The 21,186-nt window shown below is 36.0% G+C and overlaps 1 protein-coding gene across 1 annotated transcript in view; it reads right to left on the reverse strand.

Moving 5' to 3' along the window:
• Nucleotides 1-19,831, reverse strand: part of nrip1a (nuclear receptor interacting protein 1a) — a 36,601-nt gene extending 16,770 nt beyond the window's left edge. Inside the window, exon 1 of the mRNA XM_039662822.2 lies at nucleotides 19,603-19,831. The gene's annotated coding sequence lies outside the window, so the exon portion shown is untranslated. The remainder of the gene's footprint in view (nucleotides 1-19,602) is intronic.
• Nucleotides 19,832-21,186: the final 1,355 nt, after the last annotated feature.

Here is a 21,186-nt window from a genome sequence, read left to right on the forward strand (position 1 = left end):
CTCATATTGCCAGATGTGCTTTGGAGCCCTTATCAGCCAGCATGTATGTGAGACAGGCTGATCTTAATTAAATACTGCTCCTATCCAAAGGCTATGCAGCACACTCGTTTTTACTCCCTTCACTGCTGCCTTTTCCCATTCAGGGAGGAGATTATTTCAACGGCTAATGGCGGAGGACTCTAAAAATCCCCTGCCTTATTAAGTAACATATTGTGCCTCATGCTATCTTAAGCAAACGGTTTCGCTGGAACTCGCTAGAATTCAAAGCTGAGACCTAACACCACGGCTTTAGCTTTTGGAGCCACGTTTACACACTTGTTAGGTCGCAAATCCTAGTTGTCACAATTCTCAGTTTTAACTCGTCAATAAATCACCAGTCACCTGCATGTTAATGTTGTTTTTTCTTTTTAATGCATGTTAAAATCTTGTGTAAATAGTAAGACTGTGAATTTAACATTAATTTAGTACATCTCATTTTTTAAAGTAATGAAAATATGTACATTTTCTGTTCACATGACATGTTCTTGCTGAGATAGCTGGATGGATTGCAGTAGAATAGCCTAACAGAAGCCATAATATGCTTTTTAACTAAACCACTTTGAGTTTAACTACTTTCAACTTCAACGCAATGTTTTAAATGCAACTGTATGTTATGAGATGCTGACAAACAACAAAAGATGGTACTTAGACCATCAATTTTAAAACACTGCAGTCCAAATACAACAAACGTGTCAAGTTAAAATTAACACAATACTAGTGGTCCTGGAACTCAGCCACGGATGTATTAAAATTTAACACAGGTTGTCATTTTTAACACATTCTTCAACCACAGTCAAGTCTACCATATCAGTGAACATAAACCCAACATTGTTGTCCTCGAAACACATTGTGTAATAGGCCTATCCATTCAATGTTTTTGTCTGTAGTTAAATTACCTTGACTTTTTTTTAACATATATTGAAATATATGCTATGTATATATCTAGTTTTCACAAACAATACACAGTTACTATGTTAACTATTACACCGTGCGTGCACTAACTACACGCGCCGTGCGACAAAAGGTATCTTTTCCATGTTAATCCGAGTTTTTGTCCAAACCGGCTGCGAACCGGAACAACAAACAATGATAATCTCAGGTGCTTCATTTAATGTTAAAAGCACGCAATGTGACTTTGAATATCATTTAGTGTTCCCAGCTTTATAGCTGTAAAAGCAACAACACTGTAAAAAAAAATATATTCATGATTTGTAATCACAACATTTTTTCTTTTGTCAAATTAACTTAGATAATTTATGTAGTTCAGATAACATAATATTTTTAGTTTCTGATGATAAATCAATCTCCTCAATTGCATTAACAAAATTTTTCCATTTCTTTGAACTTAACCAGGTTACTTGTTTTTTTAAGTTAAAGCAACAATATTTTTTTTACAGTGAATAGATAATTCACCTCAGGTGTTGAAATTAAACAAATGGAAACAAAAAAGTTCAAACTCTGTACAACCAAGCTTATTCTTTGACAAAGAATGTTTTAGTAACTCATTAGCATATGTATTTTTAAAAATGTTTAAATAGTGTAATATTTGTGAATTTGATTACGTTTCTAGGTTTTAAAAACATCAGGGGCTGAGCCCGAAACATCAGGGGTGGGTAAATTTGGATTTCTCGGACCAACATGTGCATTTTAATGGGTTTGAAGGCCCCAAAAAATAGATAAAAACAGCTGTAAAAGCAATGCAGTGGGCAGTAGCCTAAATTATTTGTCAAGCAGATAACAGATTCTTAAACATGGAGCCACCAAAAAAAAAAAGAGATCATATATGAATTCATTTTGGTTCTTACGGTTATGATAACTCTGGGATTTGAGGGAAACTGGTTACTGTGATACATTTTTCATTGGTACTCCATTTTTCCAAATAGCCCGACAAAGTTCAATGTAAATAACAAGCTAGTGTAAAAATAGATTTTTTTGTGCTCTGGAAAATGTTCTTGTGTTGGCCTACTGTGTGTGCGTTTTGCATCTTTCACATACCTTATAGCCTGCAAACTGCCTGTCTAACCCTCGCCCGACCTTCAGCCAAAAGAGAGGCAAACATGGTTGACCTGCCACTAAACTTTCCCCGGCTGGATGATAAGCACTTGTTTAATTATATTCATCTACATGGATCTGACATTGTTCCAGGATGATGTCAGAGCTCAGCAAGGTTAGCGGGAGCTGAAAGTGGATGGGAATTTTAAAGCCACCCACTGCAGCACTTTGCAGGCAGCAACTTTATTTTCTGCTTTGTTCCACGAGCTCAGAGGGCAGCTTCACTATCCGCTGTTACCGAGGTCATACAAGGGCATCTGCCGAATACAGGCAAGCCAGTTGGGAACAGTGTGGATCATGGTGTTAGAGAAATAAATGTCACTCAAATGAGAAATAAGACAGCTCTGCGTGCTAACAGTTCGTTGGATACTAGCCCACAAAATATTTTTTTAACAAATGAACTTAATTTTGGTTTTATACACTATAAAGGCCCGATATACTCGCAGCGAAGTAATTTTGAGTTCTTTTCCATTTCCATTTTTGTATACCATTAGAAAACATCCTAATGGCGCCTACACTTTCGCAAGCAGAGTTTAGATGAATATGTAATGAGCTGTGCGCTTTCCTTTCAATAAATAAATAACCACACAGCAAAAATGACGGCAGTGACAAAACAGCTGTTAAGAAAGCATCCAATCATAGGGATTTGGATATGTTTGCATGAGTGCTTTATCTCAGAACTCCAATAAAGTCACATCATGTTTATGAAGCACTTTTTTACAATAGAAGCCGCATTACAGTATTAAAAAGAGTGTGTAAGTGTAGCTTTCAACTAAAATTACAACTTTAATTTCAACAATCACTACAATTATAGTTCAAAGGTGTTTACCAGCCAGAGGAAAGTTTTCTGACTTTTGCAAGCCATTTCAAACTCCCAAAACAAACTTAATTTTGTTCAAAATGAAGTCACACCAATTAGTTCTTGAATTTCGCTTCAAAGTATATCGGGGACTTAAAGGGTTAGTTCACCCAAAAATGAAAATTCTGTCAGTATTTACTCACCCTCATGCTGTTCCAACCCCATAAGACCTTCGTTCTTCTTCGCAACACAAATTAAGATATTATTGATTTAAATCTGAGAGCTGGATCACTCCTCCATACTAGTCCATAGGCTTCTTGAGGAATTGAAACTTGCCGGCCTCAAAGTTATTAAAGACATTGTTAAAATAGTCCAAGTGACTACAGTGGCTCAATCTTAAGTTTATCAAATGACGAGAAAACTTTTTGTGCGCAAAAAAACAACAAAATTAACGACTTTATTTCAACTATTCGTTTACTTCTCTCTCTGCCACAAGTCAGGTTACTAGTTTAATAGCGTAAGCTTCTGTTATTGTACGTCACACGTGTCACACACATGACCAGCATAGGCTAATAGTGAGCCTACGTGTGACGTAGCTCTACGCTATCACACTACGTTAACTAGTGTGATAGCCCATAGAGAAGGAAGTGAATAGTTGAAATAAAGTCGTTACTAGGGGTGTAACGGTACACAAAAATCACGGTTCGGTACGTACCTCGGTTTTAAAGTCACGGTTCGGTACGTTTTCGATACAGCAAAAAGAAAGAAATGCCAGAGAAATTTCCTATTTGTTTAAAGAAAAAATATTTTTAAATAAGTGTGAGTTTTCCTAGATCTTGAAACTTTCAGGTTTATAAATAGGGGTCATCTTTGAAGGATGAACAAATAATGTTTTGGTCATCACATTAAAAATAACAATAACATTTAAATATATATTTATTTATATAATATTTGAATTTTGAAGTGCTGGAAAAAGATGTGTGAAGTACTTGAAAGCATTTCACCATTCCAGCCAAACTGGTTCCAGTTAGTGTTACTATATTAAATCCATGGTGAATGTTGCTGGTCTGTGGACGTAAAGTTCATTCACGGCACAATGTTTCTCCTGGTTTCCATGACAGCGCTGTTTGATCTAATAGAGATCTATGGTTTATACTGGAGAAATGTGAATGCACCCACTAGATCTCGCAGCGATGTTATTACCTCAGTGGCGAATTCAAATGTTTTCTTTACCGGATCTCTTAGCGCTGTGTAGTAACAGTGTCACTTGGTCGAGATCGGCTCGCGCTGCACAGATGTTGCTGGTCCGAACTGATAAACGATCCGTGAAGCACATAACGAGGAGCGCAGTTTCGTTCTGCTTTCATTACCCTTGCCATTTGGATGTTGCGCAACGTTGTGTTGGCCGCGTCAGCACGAATTTTGCCGGCAAGAAAAATGGTCCAAGCAATCGTTCGGTTTGTATGCGTACCGAACCGGAAGCCTCGAACCGAAACGGTTCAATACGAATACATGTACCGTTACACCCCTAGTCGTTACTGTTGTTTGTTTTTGCGCACAAAAAGTATTCTCGTCGTTTGATAAAGTTAAGATTGAGCCACTGAAGTCACTTGGACTATTTTAACAATGTCTTTAATAACTTTTCGAGGTCGGCAAGTTTCAATTCCTCAAGAAGCCTATGGACTAGTATGCAGGAGTGATCCAGCTCTCAGATTTAATCAAAAATATCTTAATTTGTGTTCCGAACATCTTAAATAGAGTAAATACTGACAGAATTTTCATTTTTGGGTGAACTAACCCTTTAATAGTATCAGTGTTGTTACTTACAAGCTTCACATTTCTTAAAAAAAAAAATCGAAATTTGATGGTAAGGAACTATATTTTTCAAATAACTTTTTTTTTTTCTTTTTTTTTTACCCTAAATGAGTGGCGTTGGCATCTACATGGATGACATGCGAATGTTTTCATGACAACAGCAGGTCTTGTGTAGTGATCACTCAAAGGCAGGTCAATTCCCTTTGATTGACAGGTTTACGTGTGTGCACCTCAGGAGGGGAAGAGTACGCAGGGCTGCTATAAAACATCTTTAATGGCTGAACCCAGTGCTGCTCCAGTCTTCATCTCATTTACAGGCAACTTGGATGTTTTATCACCTTCAGCTCTCCTTGCTGGCCTCGCCACCCACACGAACCGAACGGGCGGATGGTGAATGAGCAGACCTTAGCGCCAATTATATCATTGCCCTTATTTACGCCATTCAAATGTTTTAGGTCAGCTCTAATCTCCTCCTAATCAGCGAGCTCAAACCACAAAAAAGATCATATCTTTTCAAAAAACAGGCCAGCTAAATCAGAGACGTCTAGCTATGAATGTCAGAAAAACCACAGTTACATAAACAACAAAATGACACATAAAAGCTGAAAAGTGTCAGCCTGCTGTGCATAAAATGGAGGTTAACTGAAGCATATGTGAAATTGTGTCACTGCAGTTGACCGCAAATGAGGTCTGTGTAGCACGGGGTCACGTCGACGTGCATCAAAAGGGTATTAAGGTCGTAACTGTCGTTTTAGATTATCACAAATCCCCTTAGATTCACTTTGAAAACAGATCGATTTGCCTGTAAGTGGATTTCTAACACAAGTTATCCTATCTTATGTAACACATACTGTGCTAGTGAGAGCACTGGAATAGAACCTAGTCATTTGTGTGACAAAATGTAGATGTTTACACAAACAAAAAACTACTACGAACAGATTAAAACAATAAGGTTCTGCTATCAGCAAGATTTAACAATCCAACAAGTGGCCTCTATTTTATGCACTTTGGCCCAAATAATTCTACCCTAGCGTAGCAGTTCTGATTCTGTGTTCTAGTTCCTTTCTGCTGATCAAACAAATGAACACAGTACAGCAAAAAAAAAAAAAAAAATACCATGAGGTCGGTGGTAAGAACAATCACATCAGTCTGCAAGAAAGAACCAAATCCATCCTTTTTAAAGCATTTTTAATAGTGGGTTTTAGAAAATTCTCTTTCCATAATAACATTTTAGGGCAAAACTTTTGTGGTGGGATACATCATAAAACACATTTAGGTCATATTAATTTGTCTTGAGGCAAGGCAAGGGCATTCAAATAGCCAGCCTCTCAGTATGCAGGGAGGCCTAGTCTGCCCAATATTCAGTTTATTTACAGTAACTACCAATATGAGCTTTTTGATTGTTGATTCATAATTTTTACATTTGGTCAGCCCAACCCTGAATATGTAGCTACGTTCTTCTAAGAAATCCAATGATATTTGTGAAAATGTCCAAATTAGCCCATGTGAATGATTAAACAAAATATGTTTATTTCACACAACAAAATAATGATGAGGTCAGTAGATTATCAAAAATTAAATTACTATATATGGCTATAAATTATATTTTAATATAATATAATGATAATTATTTATACTATGCATGGTAACTAAATATACATCTTTTTAATGTTTCTGTAAGTCTTAAGATGCTCAGCAAGACCAGATCAGAAATGCAGTAAAACAGTAATATTGTGAAATAATGCTACAGTTTAAAAGCAGTGCTTATTCTATTTGAATGTCATTTATTCATATGATGGCAACGCTAAATTTTCAGAAGCTATTACTCCAGTCTTCAATCTCACATGATTCTTCAAAATAATGATCACTTTCACCAGTCCATCTTAAATTGCATATTACCTTGACCTTAATTGAGGCCGTTACCTTCCACAAATAAACAAATCATGTGTTCAGGTCATCTGACGCACAGAGCTTTCTTCCCGGAGCCTTGTTTTCACCTCAGCTCCAGAGAGATCATTGTTCACAATTAACTCAAATCACTGGTCGAGGGAAGATCATGTGTCCTGACCTGACAAAACAGCTTATTAAACTGTGCTTGACCTTGGCGTGACTCCTGAAGTGGATGTCAACCTTGAGCCGCGAATGACATACTAACGACAAACGGCCTTGATCCACTCAACAGAGCAAGCTAGATCAGATTTCTGCCCCCATTATTGAAGATGCCCACTAAAAATACAAGAACGAACAGTAAAGTGCTGTTCCAAAGCAGTCAGGGTGATAATTATCTCAGCCTGGTGGGAAACAATCTGGCCCTCTGGGTCAGGTCTAAGGCCATGCGCAGAGGTGACGATAGCGTCATCCTAAACGGTTTGACCAAGACATTTGCCTGCCCCTTCAAGGTCTTGGAAAGTTGTTCTCTTTAGTATGCGACTATGCGCTACTTGGGGGAAGGGTAATGTTCTGATTTACTGATGACTATCAAATGGAAAAACAGCTGCCTCTTTGTGATGAATGAGGTGACACTTTTTGTTCAAAGCAGCAATAAAACCTTTAAACAAAACAAAAAAAAGCACACATGACCACAACAAAAAGACTACATCTCTCACCTCAAAAGCATCAGGAATTAACATATCAAAGCGGCATGTTGAAAACACAGAACTGTAATGTTTACCCAGCTGTCCCTGGTGCTTCTGTCTCTCCAACGCCACAGATTCCTTCCACAGTCTAAACACGGACGGAGGGCAACCAGACTAAAAAAATGTGCCATGAGCTGAACTCAACAAAACCGCATCCCCCGGGTAACGGCATGAACTACACACCCAAAACGTGTTGTGAAGGGGAGCCTGCTGTTGCTCGGTAACAGATTAGTACAGTTTATGCTTTAGTGGGCTGGATCTGCTGCCCATCACCACTCGCTCTCTGCCAAATCATGGCTTTCCAGACACAGCCCTTGACCGTGAACTCTGACTGTTCAAACATTTTCAGAAACCTTGAACTCATCTCTGTGATGGCAATACAACCCCGGAGCTCGTCTGTAACATCTTACAGCAACAATCTATCTTTTGGTTTCAGCTACCTTTAGAAAAAAAAAAGGAGCATACAAGAACAAGAACATATTATTTGGCTGAACATGGTGTTCCCTCTTATTCTCAGTGCCTTTGGCATTAAGAGGTTAATTTACTAGCTGTAGAGGCCCATTTGATAGAGTAAAGAAATAAAGCAGAATAAAAAAAAAAATCCATTAAAAGGTCTCCATACTCAGTGCCGAAAGCTCAAAGTTATCAAAGTAACGGTATATATCAGATAATATATCTACATAAAAATATATCGTCGCTATTGGCCGTAAACCTTGTGTTTACATATTATTTATTCTCATAAATAATTACTATCAGTTACTTCTATTTTTACTCAAGAAATCAAGAAATATATATATATATATATATATATATATATACACACAAGTGTCTTATCATATACAAAGCTACCTTGACAATGCAGTAATTAATTATTTCAAAATAGTGTTTTTTCCTCTTCCTAAAAGTATTTTAGGAGACAAGCTTTCCACCCAACAGCAATGATATTCATTATTTTCTGAATTGTGTATTTATTTTATTTTTTTTCTCATTTTACTTTATTTATTGGCACCTTTGAGTGTGTATAACTATATAAAATACAAATTTCTGTTGTGAATATCTAGATGGCAGAGGCTGATAGGTCCTTAGCTCAATTGTTAAGAGATTGCATCTTTATCTACATTGTGGATCTCCATAGCTGAGGCCGATGCGATACGCATCTCGATGCATAGCGAATGATACGATACATTAAAGATGCATGTAAGCAGCTACCAATGTGATGCAGTATGATTCACTACTCGTACGATGCGGTGCGTTCCGATTTCGATTCGATTCAATGTAATACGATGCAATGGAGAAAAATATGATGCTATGCAATTCAATATGGTATCGATAGTTAACTTTTATTTATTTTATTCAGACATGCAGCAAATCATAAAGTAGCTTAAGTGCCCTCTGACTTTTAACGCACGCTTCTGTTTTAACATAAACAATAATACAAATTAAAAAACGTTTCACAAACAGGTCTTTCATAACTGTATTCAGAAGAAAAAAAAATTATTTGCAGTCACAGGCTGCTGTAAACCAGATTAACTTAATGTTCTACTTTAAATTTTAAAGGTAGGTTATTCTCAGGATACGCCGCGCACTCCGTAGTGTTGTGATAAGTCATATTCATGTAGCAGCTGTAGCAGTCGTGATGAGAGAACGCGCAACAGAAAGGAGAAATCACTCTAGTCGAACTGGACGTGCGAATGAGGCGAAATTGTGTCCAGTGGACTGTGTTAAATGCGTCTCACGCCGCAGCACCTCCAGCCCCGTGTCAATGCATCTTTACAATGACTTAACATGAAAATCACTCGCTACAGACCCTCTATTTGCGTTCGGTGTGAACGCAGCAGTTACATAATAAAATATTGGTGACAAATGATTGGTCACTTTCTAAATAGTAAAAGTATAGCGCATCTACTAATAATCATATAAGAATAAATCTGGGTTTTTTTATGTTAGAAACGATGCATCGCGATACAAATGCCAACTTGTATCCGATGCATTGCATCGCTAGCTTTTATGCCAATGCGAATCAGTGAATCTTACCATCCTTAATCTACATAGTGCAGTTGATTGGTAGCTGTGGTATCAGCAGCCAATGAGCTTGCTGCTCAGAATTCAAATACTTGGCATTGTTTGTACCCAGCACGCCTCAGAGACCCTCCACCTTCCCCAGCTCCACCTGTATAGACCTGCTACAGGATTTTTTTTTTTTTTCATGTTATATGTGCATCAGCAGCATGTCTGTGAATGTATTGGCAGCAGCAAGACTGTATTTGCTCTGCAGTGACAATAATCAAAAAAAGCAGCAGCAGATTAGCAGGTCTATTCTGCCAAGACCATAAAATAAAGTACATAAGCAAATATGCAGCCTGATTTAAAAAAAAAATATTGCAGTATAAACACTACAGAAAAATATCTACCAGTTGACATATTTCCATGGTGGCAAAAAATATATCAATCCACCTATTATCCAAACTCTAAAGAGCCCAACACTCGGTACAAGAGCAGACGGTAATCCCTAGCGTTTGTATTCAAAGTGGTGACACAATAATCTTTTCTCACCATATGTTATAGATTACCTGGTAATGAATTCAGTTTAATTAACTCTTAAGAAACACCTCAAAGGTCTAAGTTCAAACTGTGCATTATTTCCCTGATCTGCTCGGCATGGAGCCGTCTTTGTCTCGGCAGGCAACCATTGGATTCGATTTTCCTGACAACATCTAGCAAGTCATAAGCATGACCTCATATCTTATCGAACTGGGTACACAAAAAAGCAGCTGGTGAAATCACTCGTGTCGTAATGCAACGACAGAGCTCCTTGAAAACACTTTACTTTCACAGTACCTGGGAGAAACCAGTCTCGAACACAATGCCGCAAGTCTGATCACCTAACTGTTAAGGTCCAAAAAAGTGGATAAGGTGCATCCCGCACCCAACCACGCTTCATGTGCCTTTCAATGTGACAATAAATCCATTACCTCTGCCTCACATCCATTGCACATGCTGCTCTCCTCTCTTGCAATATATCAATCTTCTCAGTCATTCATAAATTCTAAAAATCCCCTTTTAGTTAATTGCTGAATCAATTTAATTCCGAAGAGCCGGTCGTAATGAAGTAGGGATACATCCACCGACTCCCTCTGACAAACGCCACTCTTTTTGCGCCTGCTGGTGAGAGTGGATGAACAGTGAAAGATGCTTGCATTAAAGCCATATAATTATGTGTGGGTGAAGCACTCCGTGGCTCGGCTTATTGTAGCAGACACAATGCCCTTGCCTGAGCTCTGTAGGCTCCAGAAAGGACAGGCGGCTAAGAAGTTGTGAAGGACAATCCCCCCTAATAGGACAGCACTGCAGCGGCCTTGGACTCTGAATTCTCTGCTCGACGGGGGACATACATCAATCCGTCAGCCCAGCCACAGACAGCCCTGTAACCTTCAAAAGTCTCAGGATCGGTGAGGAATGATTGGCATTCGAGTGAGCCACTTTTCTCTGTGGGATTTGCTTCATATAACCCAGAGTGGTTAAATTAAGGCACCATTGAATAACAGTCTTAAGTCCAATTTAACTATTGCCCCTACTGCGTCCTCTCAAGCCTTCAATTATGCTGATCCTGCCACATGGTGAACTACGAAAACCTTTATCCCTACAGCCATTAAAGCTGTCTAGAGGCATACACGTAGGAGCCAGGGCAATACATGTTAGAAATGATCGGCTCACCCCGCCATACTTATTCAAAACTGAGCTCGAACGTAATGGCTACAGCGCCAAGCTTAAACGTAGTGGTTTTGGTGAATATTTCTGGGAAATATTTGCAGAATCAGCCAATATCCAAAGTAACTAAAAGACAGGTTTGAAAGTTTTAAAGGTCACTATGACAGTTCCTGTACTAAGTTATAAGTAGGGTTGCAACGGTATGAGATTTTCACGGTATGATAATCGTCTCAGAAAATATCACGGTTTCACGGTTTCACGGTATACGATATTAAACTATCATTATTATAATCAGCATCAGCTACAATGGCCCTTAAATGAATAAAAAACAGATATTGTTTTTGGTTGAACATGGTTTATTGTAACAAAGTTTTTTTCAATAGAGTCTTTATGAAATGTATATTTATTTCCTCAGAAATTCTGGGTTGTCTGAAATAACTGGTCTGGATTCTGTGATTGAATACAAAATGTATTTTTGAGAATGCAATCAGATAAAATGTAACAACTTTAGTTTGTCTACACAAGAGAAGTTTAATAAATTAAAACATGGACAAAAAAACTATACACAATAGTAATATATTTTAGTCATAGGCTAAACCAAACTTTTTTTTTCCAGGTTGTAGGGGAGAGCGGGGCACAACCTAACGCTTTTTGCTTTTGGCTCAATTAATTAAAAAAATAATTAGGTTAGATTAATACTTTTTTTACACAAGCAACATGCACATCTCTGCTACAAACGAAATTTTTTCTAGGACCTACCATTTTTGTACAGTTGCACTGAAAGTGACAGAAGTGCAAATGTTACAACTTACCCCATATGCGGGGTTAATTGTAACAGAGAGAGGGGTTAGTTGTAACACTTGTGTGTAACACACTCAGTACTATTTTATTTGTATAGTTTGATATTGTTTGTGCATCTATATAGACAGATATCCATACATATCCCTCATCCAATCATCCTTCTATTATGGATCAATATCATGGATAGAGACATAGAAAAGGGCTGCATAGTTTTGCAATAAATAATAATAAATTAAATTATAAATATTGTAATTGCAATTAAATTAGATTTGTGTGTGGCAGCTGCATGATGTACAATTATTATTATTATTAATAATAACAGTAATGATAATACAAATTAGCTTAAAATAAAAATGTAAAGGGTTTATTGCATTAATAACAGGCCATATTTTTAATAAATAAACAAGTTATCATTCATAGAACACTAAATTTTAAACATTTTAAATCCCAACATTGTTTGTGAACGTCTAACAAAGTTAAATGTATACTCAAACCTGAAAAGTTGTGTGGCTCCGTTTTCATTTGATTATCATTGTACACTTGGAGGCTTAGTTGTACCACTCTGTTAGAATTAACCCCGCTGTGTATTACATATTTTAAACCTAGCTATCAGTCGCTAGGAATTGCTGACATGTTTCAAAACGGTGCTATGTTTGAGCCAACAAGACGGTGATTAAGGCAATATAAAGTTAGATTTGGAAACGTATACACCCAACTCAGAAACCGAAAAAAACCTATGATGAAAAAAATTACTTTCATGGTGTCAAAACACTCTTTGTCCAGTATCTTCACGAAATATAATCAAAACTTTCCGCAAATTCGCGGGAGACCGTCTTCTGGCAGCAAGAGAAAAATAGCGGAAAGACAGCCTGCTTGATCCTGACGAACTGTGTAAACGGTCCGTGTTACATTTAACCCCGCGTTAACACCTACTGAACACCTATGAGTTTCAGTCAGTGTATTTGATGATTATTCTTTAAAAAAATAATTATAAAGTGCACATTAAGTGTTCTCTGTCTAGATATGCTCATCATGTGTTCACGTCTTCGTAGTGGCTGAGACAGCTTTAAAAACCATTAGCGTCATGCGTACTTGAGTGTGTACTAGATCTACTAGACGAAACTGCTCATTCAGAGACACGCTGAATATAGAAGGGGCTTGCACACCAGTCTTTTTGCGTTGTATATTCACAGACACGCACATCGCGATTTGATTTAGGCTACTGCATAGCTATATTTTGCTTTATTTATCCATCTATCTTTTTAAATCGCACATTTTACGTGGCATCTGTTTTGTAACGCAAAAAGACGCATGTGTGCGTCTTTGTGACAGACCGGGATTCCCTCAGCATGACAGAAATAATATGGCCTTAAGTTATAAAAGTTATGAATAACCTTTATCTTCACGGAGGGATGGTGTTCCTGAATATGGGAGAACATGTTCGACGTGTTTACTCCTTTTGCAGCCACTCTTCGTCCACATATCTTGCAAACTGGATATCCATCTTCAAGGACAACATCACGATCTTTTTTCGGATATAAGTTACAAAATATTCCCATACTGCAGATTTTATTTATTTTTTTGGCGGAAGATAGAGATTCGCAGCCTCTGTCTCGGACATTTTCAGCGCTGTACGGATATGGAGTAAGCAGTCAAGCTGAAAGTTGCATGCGGCAGTGCAGGTGAATTCTGTTTTTTTTTTTTTTTTTTTACCGCGGATAAGCAAATGTGCACGATATGATAATCGTACATGTCAATATCGCGATAAACCGTCATACCGGTATACCGTTACAACCCTAGTTATAAGAAGCCCCAGAAAGAATCTGCAGACAGTTTTCACATGTTGCGATATCGAGCCTTTATTGGTAGCTGACAAGAAATAATTCCGTTGACGTGTCATACTATGGCAAGCCGTTTTAACTTTTAATCATCCGCAGGATATGAATTCTTGATATCAACAATGCCATTTTTTGATGTCAAGAATTTAATTGTTGATATCAACAATTAAATTCTTGATATCAACAATTAAATTCTTGATATCAAAAAATGGCATTGTTGATATCAAGAATTGAATTGTTGATATCAATAATTTAATTGCTGATATCTGTAATTGTATTTTCACTAGTGAAATGTCACCATAGGCTGGCAAGCCGTTTTAGCTTTTATTCATTTCCAGGATATGAATTCTTGATATCAACAATTACATTCTTGATGTCAACAAATACATTTTTTGATATCAAGAATTACATTTTTGATATCAACAATTAAATTATTGATATCATCAATTCAATTCGTGATATCAACAATTACATTTTTGATATCAAGAATTCAATTGTTGATATCAAGAATTACATTTTTGATATCAAAAATGTAATTCTTGATATCAACAATTGAATTCTTGATATCAACAATTGTATTTTCACTAGTGAAATGTCCCCATAGGCTGCCATTCAAAACCAATTGTTGATATCAAGAATTGATTTCTTACTAGTTGAAATTCCAATTTCACATATCAGAAATACAATTATTACTAGTAACAACCTTTATTTATGATATCAATAATTCAATTGTTACTAGTTGAAATGTTATTCTTGATATCAACAATTGAATTGCTACTAGTAAAAATTTTCATTTTTGATATCAATAATTCAATTTTCACTAGTGATAGTGTTAATTTCTGATATCATGAATGTGATTGTTACTAGTAAGAAAGCCATTTTAGATATCTGAAATAATATTGATATCAGAAATAAATTTTCAGATATCAAAAAGTAACAATTTTACTAGTAACAATTGAATTGTTGATATCAAGAATAGACATTTCAACTAGTGACAATTTAATTATTGATATCAGGAATTCACATTTTTACTAGTAACAATGTAATTATTGATATCAAAAATGATATTTCTACTAGTTAAAAAAGAATTCTTGATATCAACAATTCATTTTGAATGGCAGCCTATGGTGACATTTCACTAGTGAAAATACAATTACAGATATCAGCAATTCAATTGTTGATATCAACAATTCAATTGTTGATATCAAGATTTGAATTGTTGATATCAAGAATTCAATTGTTCATATCAAGAATTCAATTTTTGATATCAACAATTAAATTCTTGATATCAAAAATTGGCATTGTTGATATCAAGAATTCATATCCTGGAAATGAATAAAAGCTAAAACGGCATAGGCTGCCATTCAAAATGAATTGTTGATATCAAGAATTGATTTTTTACTAGTAGAAATATCATTTTTTATATCAATAATTACATTGTTACTAGTAAAAATGTGAATTCCTGATATCAATAATTAAATTGTCACTAGTTGAAATGTTTATTCTTGATATCAACAATTCAATTGTTACTAGTAAAAATTACCATTTTTGATATCTGAAAATATATTTCTGATATCAATATTATTTCAGATATCTAAAATGGCTTTCTTACTAGTAACAATCACATTCATGATATCAGAAATTAACACTATCACTAGTGAAAATTGAATTATTGATATCAAAAATGAACATTGTTACTAGTAGCAATTCAATTGTTGATATCAGGAATAACATTTCAACTAGTAACAATTTAATTCTTGATATCAAAAATAAAGTTTTTTACTAGTAATAATTGTATTTCTGATATGTGAAACTGGAATTTCAACTAGTAAGAAATCAATTCTTGATATCAACAATTGGTTTTGAATGGCAGCCTATGGGGACATTTCACTAGTGAAAATACAATTGTTGATATCAAAAATGTAATTGTTGATATCAACAATTGAATTCTTGATATCAGAAATGTATTTGTTGATATCAAGAATGTAATTGTTGATATCAAGAATGTAATTGTTGATATCAAGAACATAATTGTTGATATCAATAATTTAATTGTTGATATCAACAATTAAATTCTTGATATCAAAAAATGTAATTGTTGATATCAACAATTGAATTCTTGATATCAAGAATTCATATCCTAGAAATGAATAAAAGCTAAAACGGCTTGCCATAGTCGTACAGTCTGAAATGATAAACTACCTCTAGAATTCTAAAAGTTATGATGAAATAGGATTTTTGATGTTTTTCTTTTGTATTGTGACATATATCTGAGTGAAATGGATTATCTAAAAAGAAAAAAACGATGGGAGGAGACTTGGTTCTATTAAGGGGTTGTTGATTGGATTTTGAGATGTGGGCATTGCACTGAAAAATGTGAACGTGCATTAGTAAAAATATAATTCAACCTTTCTATTCATGCCAACTTTAAAAACAGCATTTCGACACTAATTAAATAACTATATTAAAAAAAAATTGTGAGTGGTTAGGTCAGATAGAAGACTTTATTTTAAAATATATAATAAAAAAAAGTTTTTGAAACAATTGTGACCAGTGAAATGGTGACCAGTCACAATTCTCTTATTCACTTTCTTTTTTTTTAACTCAAATCTTGATGTTGATTTAGAAAAAAATCTTCATTTATTTATCAACAACAACCCATAAATGTCAGAAATTTTGACCCAAAAATTGTGGGGCGTGGGATGTGTAGAATTTTGTGAATGACTTACATTCCAATTCTACAGAAATCTGTGGAAATTTCTGTGGGCACATATTCCATGTGTGCTTGGTTATACAATTTCATAGGAATCTGTAAATAAAAAAGTAGATTATGGACTGAGATATTATACAAAATAATCTAAAAACCTTCACAAACAGCATTGGCTACCGCCCGTTAAGTTTGGCTTCTGATTTCTGAGAGTCTATGCCTGTGAAGTTAAGGATAGTTGCACATGTGCCATAAATCGCATACCTAATATTGGCTTACTCTATAAAAACATCACTGATACACATCGCTTGCCTCGGGCTGACATTTCTATTCTACAGATGGAAAAATCATTTCTGTGGTGTACTGCTGATAGATGAGCTGGCACACGGAGACATGATTTAAGATGCTTCTTTCCTTTTGCCCTCCACTTTTGCTTACGCCATTAGTTTAATACGGGACTCTTTGCTTGCATTTGTCTTTTTTTTAACCACCCCCCTCCTCATGGACCACAACACAAGCCAATTTAAGAGGCACTGTAAACGTATTTTCTTAAAAGCTGGTCCGCTGCTGAGATCGCATTGATCCCTGATGTTTACAAGATCACGTTCAGCTGGTTGTCTCTTCAACAAGCCGTTGCTTGCACGCATACCTCTTTCTCCTGATTTATCTGACCCTGATCTCACAGTGGGCCGCCTGTAATATTTTTCTCGCAAACTATGATTAATATACTTCAATCTCCATTATGGTCGATCAATTATGGGTTATGATTGAGGGGCGTGGTGACCTCCTGTCTGGTAGATGATCCTGCCATTATCTCATGAACAATGAACCCCTTCCAGCCATCCATACACATGTACGCGCACACACACACACACACACACACAAACTATTTCACCTTTTCACATCATCCCTCCATTTCCTCATCCTGGCTTTCTTTCCACATGATCAGATGGCATTTACTGTTCCGCCCTGTGCAAAACGACAGGAGTATTTGTGTCTCTCTACGCCAACTGCATACTCTGTCAAAGTCCAGTTACCTGAGCTTCGAAATTCAATTTGTAACACGATGAACTGACATCATAATATTATTCAGAACAACAAAAAAGCAAAGCAAGAGTTGGCAAACATCTCCGTAGGACTGTGACCATCATTTAGGAGTCCAACCAAATACAGAAGAAAACCACAGGCACTTCTATGCGTAATCATAATCAAAAAGATTAACTTTTAGATATCCATATATTTTGACTAGTGTATGTCGATATAACTACACTATAACTATCTAAATATGAATTCAGTAACAGGAACGTTGAAGAAATAGTTCACATAAATTACAATTTTCTCAAAGAATAAAAATATGTTTTTAATAAAAAATAAACATTTTAATAAGAAGAAATGCTACATGAAGTCATTCATTTACAAATATGGAAAACATGAGTTGAGAGTCCACAAATATTACTATTAACTGGTTGTTATCACTATCATAGATATCCACTTATTTTAATCCATAAGACTTCAGTGAAGAGATTGTTTACAATAGCTTTCTTCACGGCTCTTTCAGAAAGACTAAGAGCTTTAATTTTAAACAGAACCACTATAAACAAATTACGCTTTAACATAATGTGAGTGGGTAGTCAGGTTTATGGGTTACCTGTAATTGTGATCTTAAGCAAGCTGTTCCTCACAAGTCACAACATTTTTAAACCAGAACAAACGGATTAAGTCTGATGTAAGAAGAGAACCAACTCAGTGTTTTTTATTTAGTCATGCTCAATACAAAAATAAACACAACTGCCCACATACAGTACACTGTGTGCTTAAAAAAATTAACTCTTTTTACAGTGTCATATAATAGTACATTATTCTGTGCAGCTGAGCTAATGGCAACACCATGCTCATTCACTACTGTCTAATGTCATAAGGTATATTTATCCTAAAAAAAACTATGAGTCAACCCACTGAACATTATATACTTCAGGTCCTGTTGTTATCCACAGCTCCACACTGGATTGAGAAATGCAACAAAAGCCAGAGGCATGAATATATAATAAATAAAGCTGCACTCAGTAACATCATACTGACACCTACTGGCCTGGAGACATGTAGTATGTTTACTAACTGCTGCCACTATGCACCAAATCTGTTTATCTTTTTTCTGTCACATTAACTACACAAATAATGCATAATAACGCAACTGACAGACTGTTGCGATTTCTCTCTGAAAAAAGGCATATCGTAGCGTTTTTCTTTTAATGCTTGCAAACCACCTACATTTTAAAAGGGTAATATATATGTAAACAAATTTAAATAGTACCTAGCAATTGCCCAAATTGATCAATTGCATGGCCCAGTTGGTCATGTGATATCAACATGTCTGCGCGCATAAAACGGGGCCACCACCTCCACATAGAATAAAAATAAAGACGGCTGAAGTCTCAAATAAGAGTACATATTTGCTGTTTCTCAAAAGTGTTTAAGTGTCTTTGTATAACTACCCACATGCTCAAAAAATGAATATGTGAATAATGCGATGGTTTTTTTTTTTTTAGAAAACGCATACTGTCTGCGAAACTGAACTCCAAACAATATTGTTTTTAGAAAGCATGGCACATAATTTCAGGAATAAGATTCAGGCTATAGCATGCGCCATGCGAGATCATTTCTTGTTTCTCAAAGAAAGACCTTGGAGCATGTTAAACATTTAACACAAGCACTTGAAGAGTCTCAGTTAGACTAAACATAAACTATAAGGTAAACATGGTGCTACCATCCTCTATCACAACCACAGTAACAATGTATCTAGTGCTTTAACTGAGCTCGGCTACTATTAGCACAACAACACTCTTTTATAATCACATTTCACGTGCTTGCCACCGGTGCACCCTCTATAAATGTACATCTGTAACTTATATTCTGATATAGGGTGCGTAATAGTCCTTGTCGCTTTCATGTAATCGTTTGATCACATGCATTTGTTAAAACAGCCGCACACATTATACGTGCATGCCTACATGTAAACATTCAATGAAATAAATGAAGACTCGAAATGAAAACGTCAGCTCACACCACCCTATATATCCTCTGCTTACATATAGCCTACGTACAAGCCAATAAAATACATAGCGGATTCTGGATTTGCTGCTAATAGATTGATGAACAAACGTATAAATAAACCAGAAATCTTATTTTCACACCAAGCCTTAACGTTACCTGTTCGGATGAAGAGAATCCAGTTAAAAATTATGCTGCATTTAGGGAGGCGCGCATATGATATTTCTCTCTACGAACAATTCAGATGTGGGAAAACGGAAAGATGACTGGGGCTGACAGCGTCTATTCCCCACATGCGCGGTTTTCTTCTGCTCTTGAGTCCTGCAGTCAGTCGCTTGACTGAATTGTTTATTCAAGGTATCCCTGGCACTCTGCAATGCCATGTTCACTCCTCCTACCCTCCTCATGGACGGACGCTAGTGAGATCCGATTCAAGAGCGAATCGTTCTTGTAGAGATTCAGTCGAACCGATTCGCAAAGCGTGAGTAGGCCTACTTACACTATTATAGTAAACATAGTTCCACCAAATATCCGTAATCAGCATACAACAATGCTTTCCATTAACAATATAATAAATGATCTCAAGACAGGATAGCTGTAGTTTTTTTTTTTTTTTTTTAAGAAAGCAAAACCAGCCTAAACAGACTGGAAACGATAGAAAACATTGTAAAATCTGTGGGGTAGTTGACATGTTGTCATACATAAGAGTAATTAGTCTTAAAATTTGGCTATACCCGTATTTAACTGTATTTTACAACAATAACAAAACAAAGAAGAGTAAAATTATGAGAATACTTTTCAGTAATGATTCACATGAATCATTGAATCGCTCAATCGCCCCAGTAAAACGAATCATCCGTGCGAATCGAATCGCTATGAATCGGATTTCCCAATGCTGGACGCCACCCTTATCTGTCCTCTTCCTATCTATCTATCTGTCTGTCTTAATTTCTTGATACATTTTATTGGTAATGGTATTATAATAAGAAATATAGATTAAAATCTAATTTTGTTTGCTTTATTAAAAATGAAAGCAAAAACATTCAAATTTAAAAATCATCTTGCCTGCCTAGTTCAGCCTTTCTAAGAAATCTCAGGTTTTACACCAAGTTCACACCTTTTAAGACCCCCATATGACCAGTCAACAGTTCTGGCTGGAGTAAACATGCCCCACTGAGCTTACAGATGGGCTATATCCTGATGGGACAGTATCAGCCATCAAGTTTTTCACAGCTTTCTCCTGCATACAAAGAGATGTTAACATCCCAGCTGCCCCTCCTTACTACAGTAGATTCTCTCTCCCTCCCAAGATAGTCACATGTTTGTGTTACAAGCTGTGAGGAAAACCTTTTGCTCGTGTGTGATGTTTACACATTACACGTTTTTTCAGGGCTCTGAGATAAGACAGATTTAAAGTAAAATGTTCAGTTACCCCAAAAATCATGTCATCAAATTTATTTGTATCGCTTTTCACAATGTACAATGAACAAAGCAGCTTTACAGAAAACCATGATGTTAACATGAACACCATTTTACTATATTTATAGTCACATTTACCAGATTGGAGCTGGAAGATTGTGCAATTTTGAAATGAATCAAGCAATCAAGGACTTGAGATTTGCAATGTAAGTATAAATCGTCCAACACAAGTAATACACTTACACTAAAAAAAAGTAAAATTGTTCTAATAAAATCCATATAGTATTATTGGTTTAGAACAATTTAGAGATGCTCTACCCCCAA

Source organism: Pimephales promelas, chromosome 16 (genome assembly GCF_988280905.1).
Source record: "Pimephales promelas chromosome 16, fPimPro1.hap1.1, whole genome shotgun sequence".
NCBI classification, from domain to species: domain Eukaryota; kingdom Metazoa; phylum Chordata; class Actinopteri; order Cypriniformes; family Leuciscidae; genus Pimephales; species Pimephales promelas.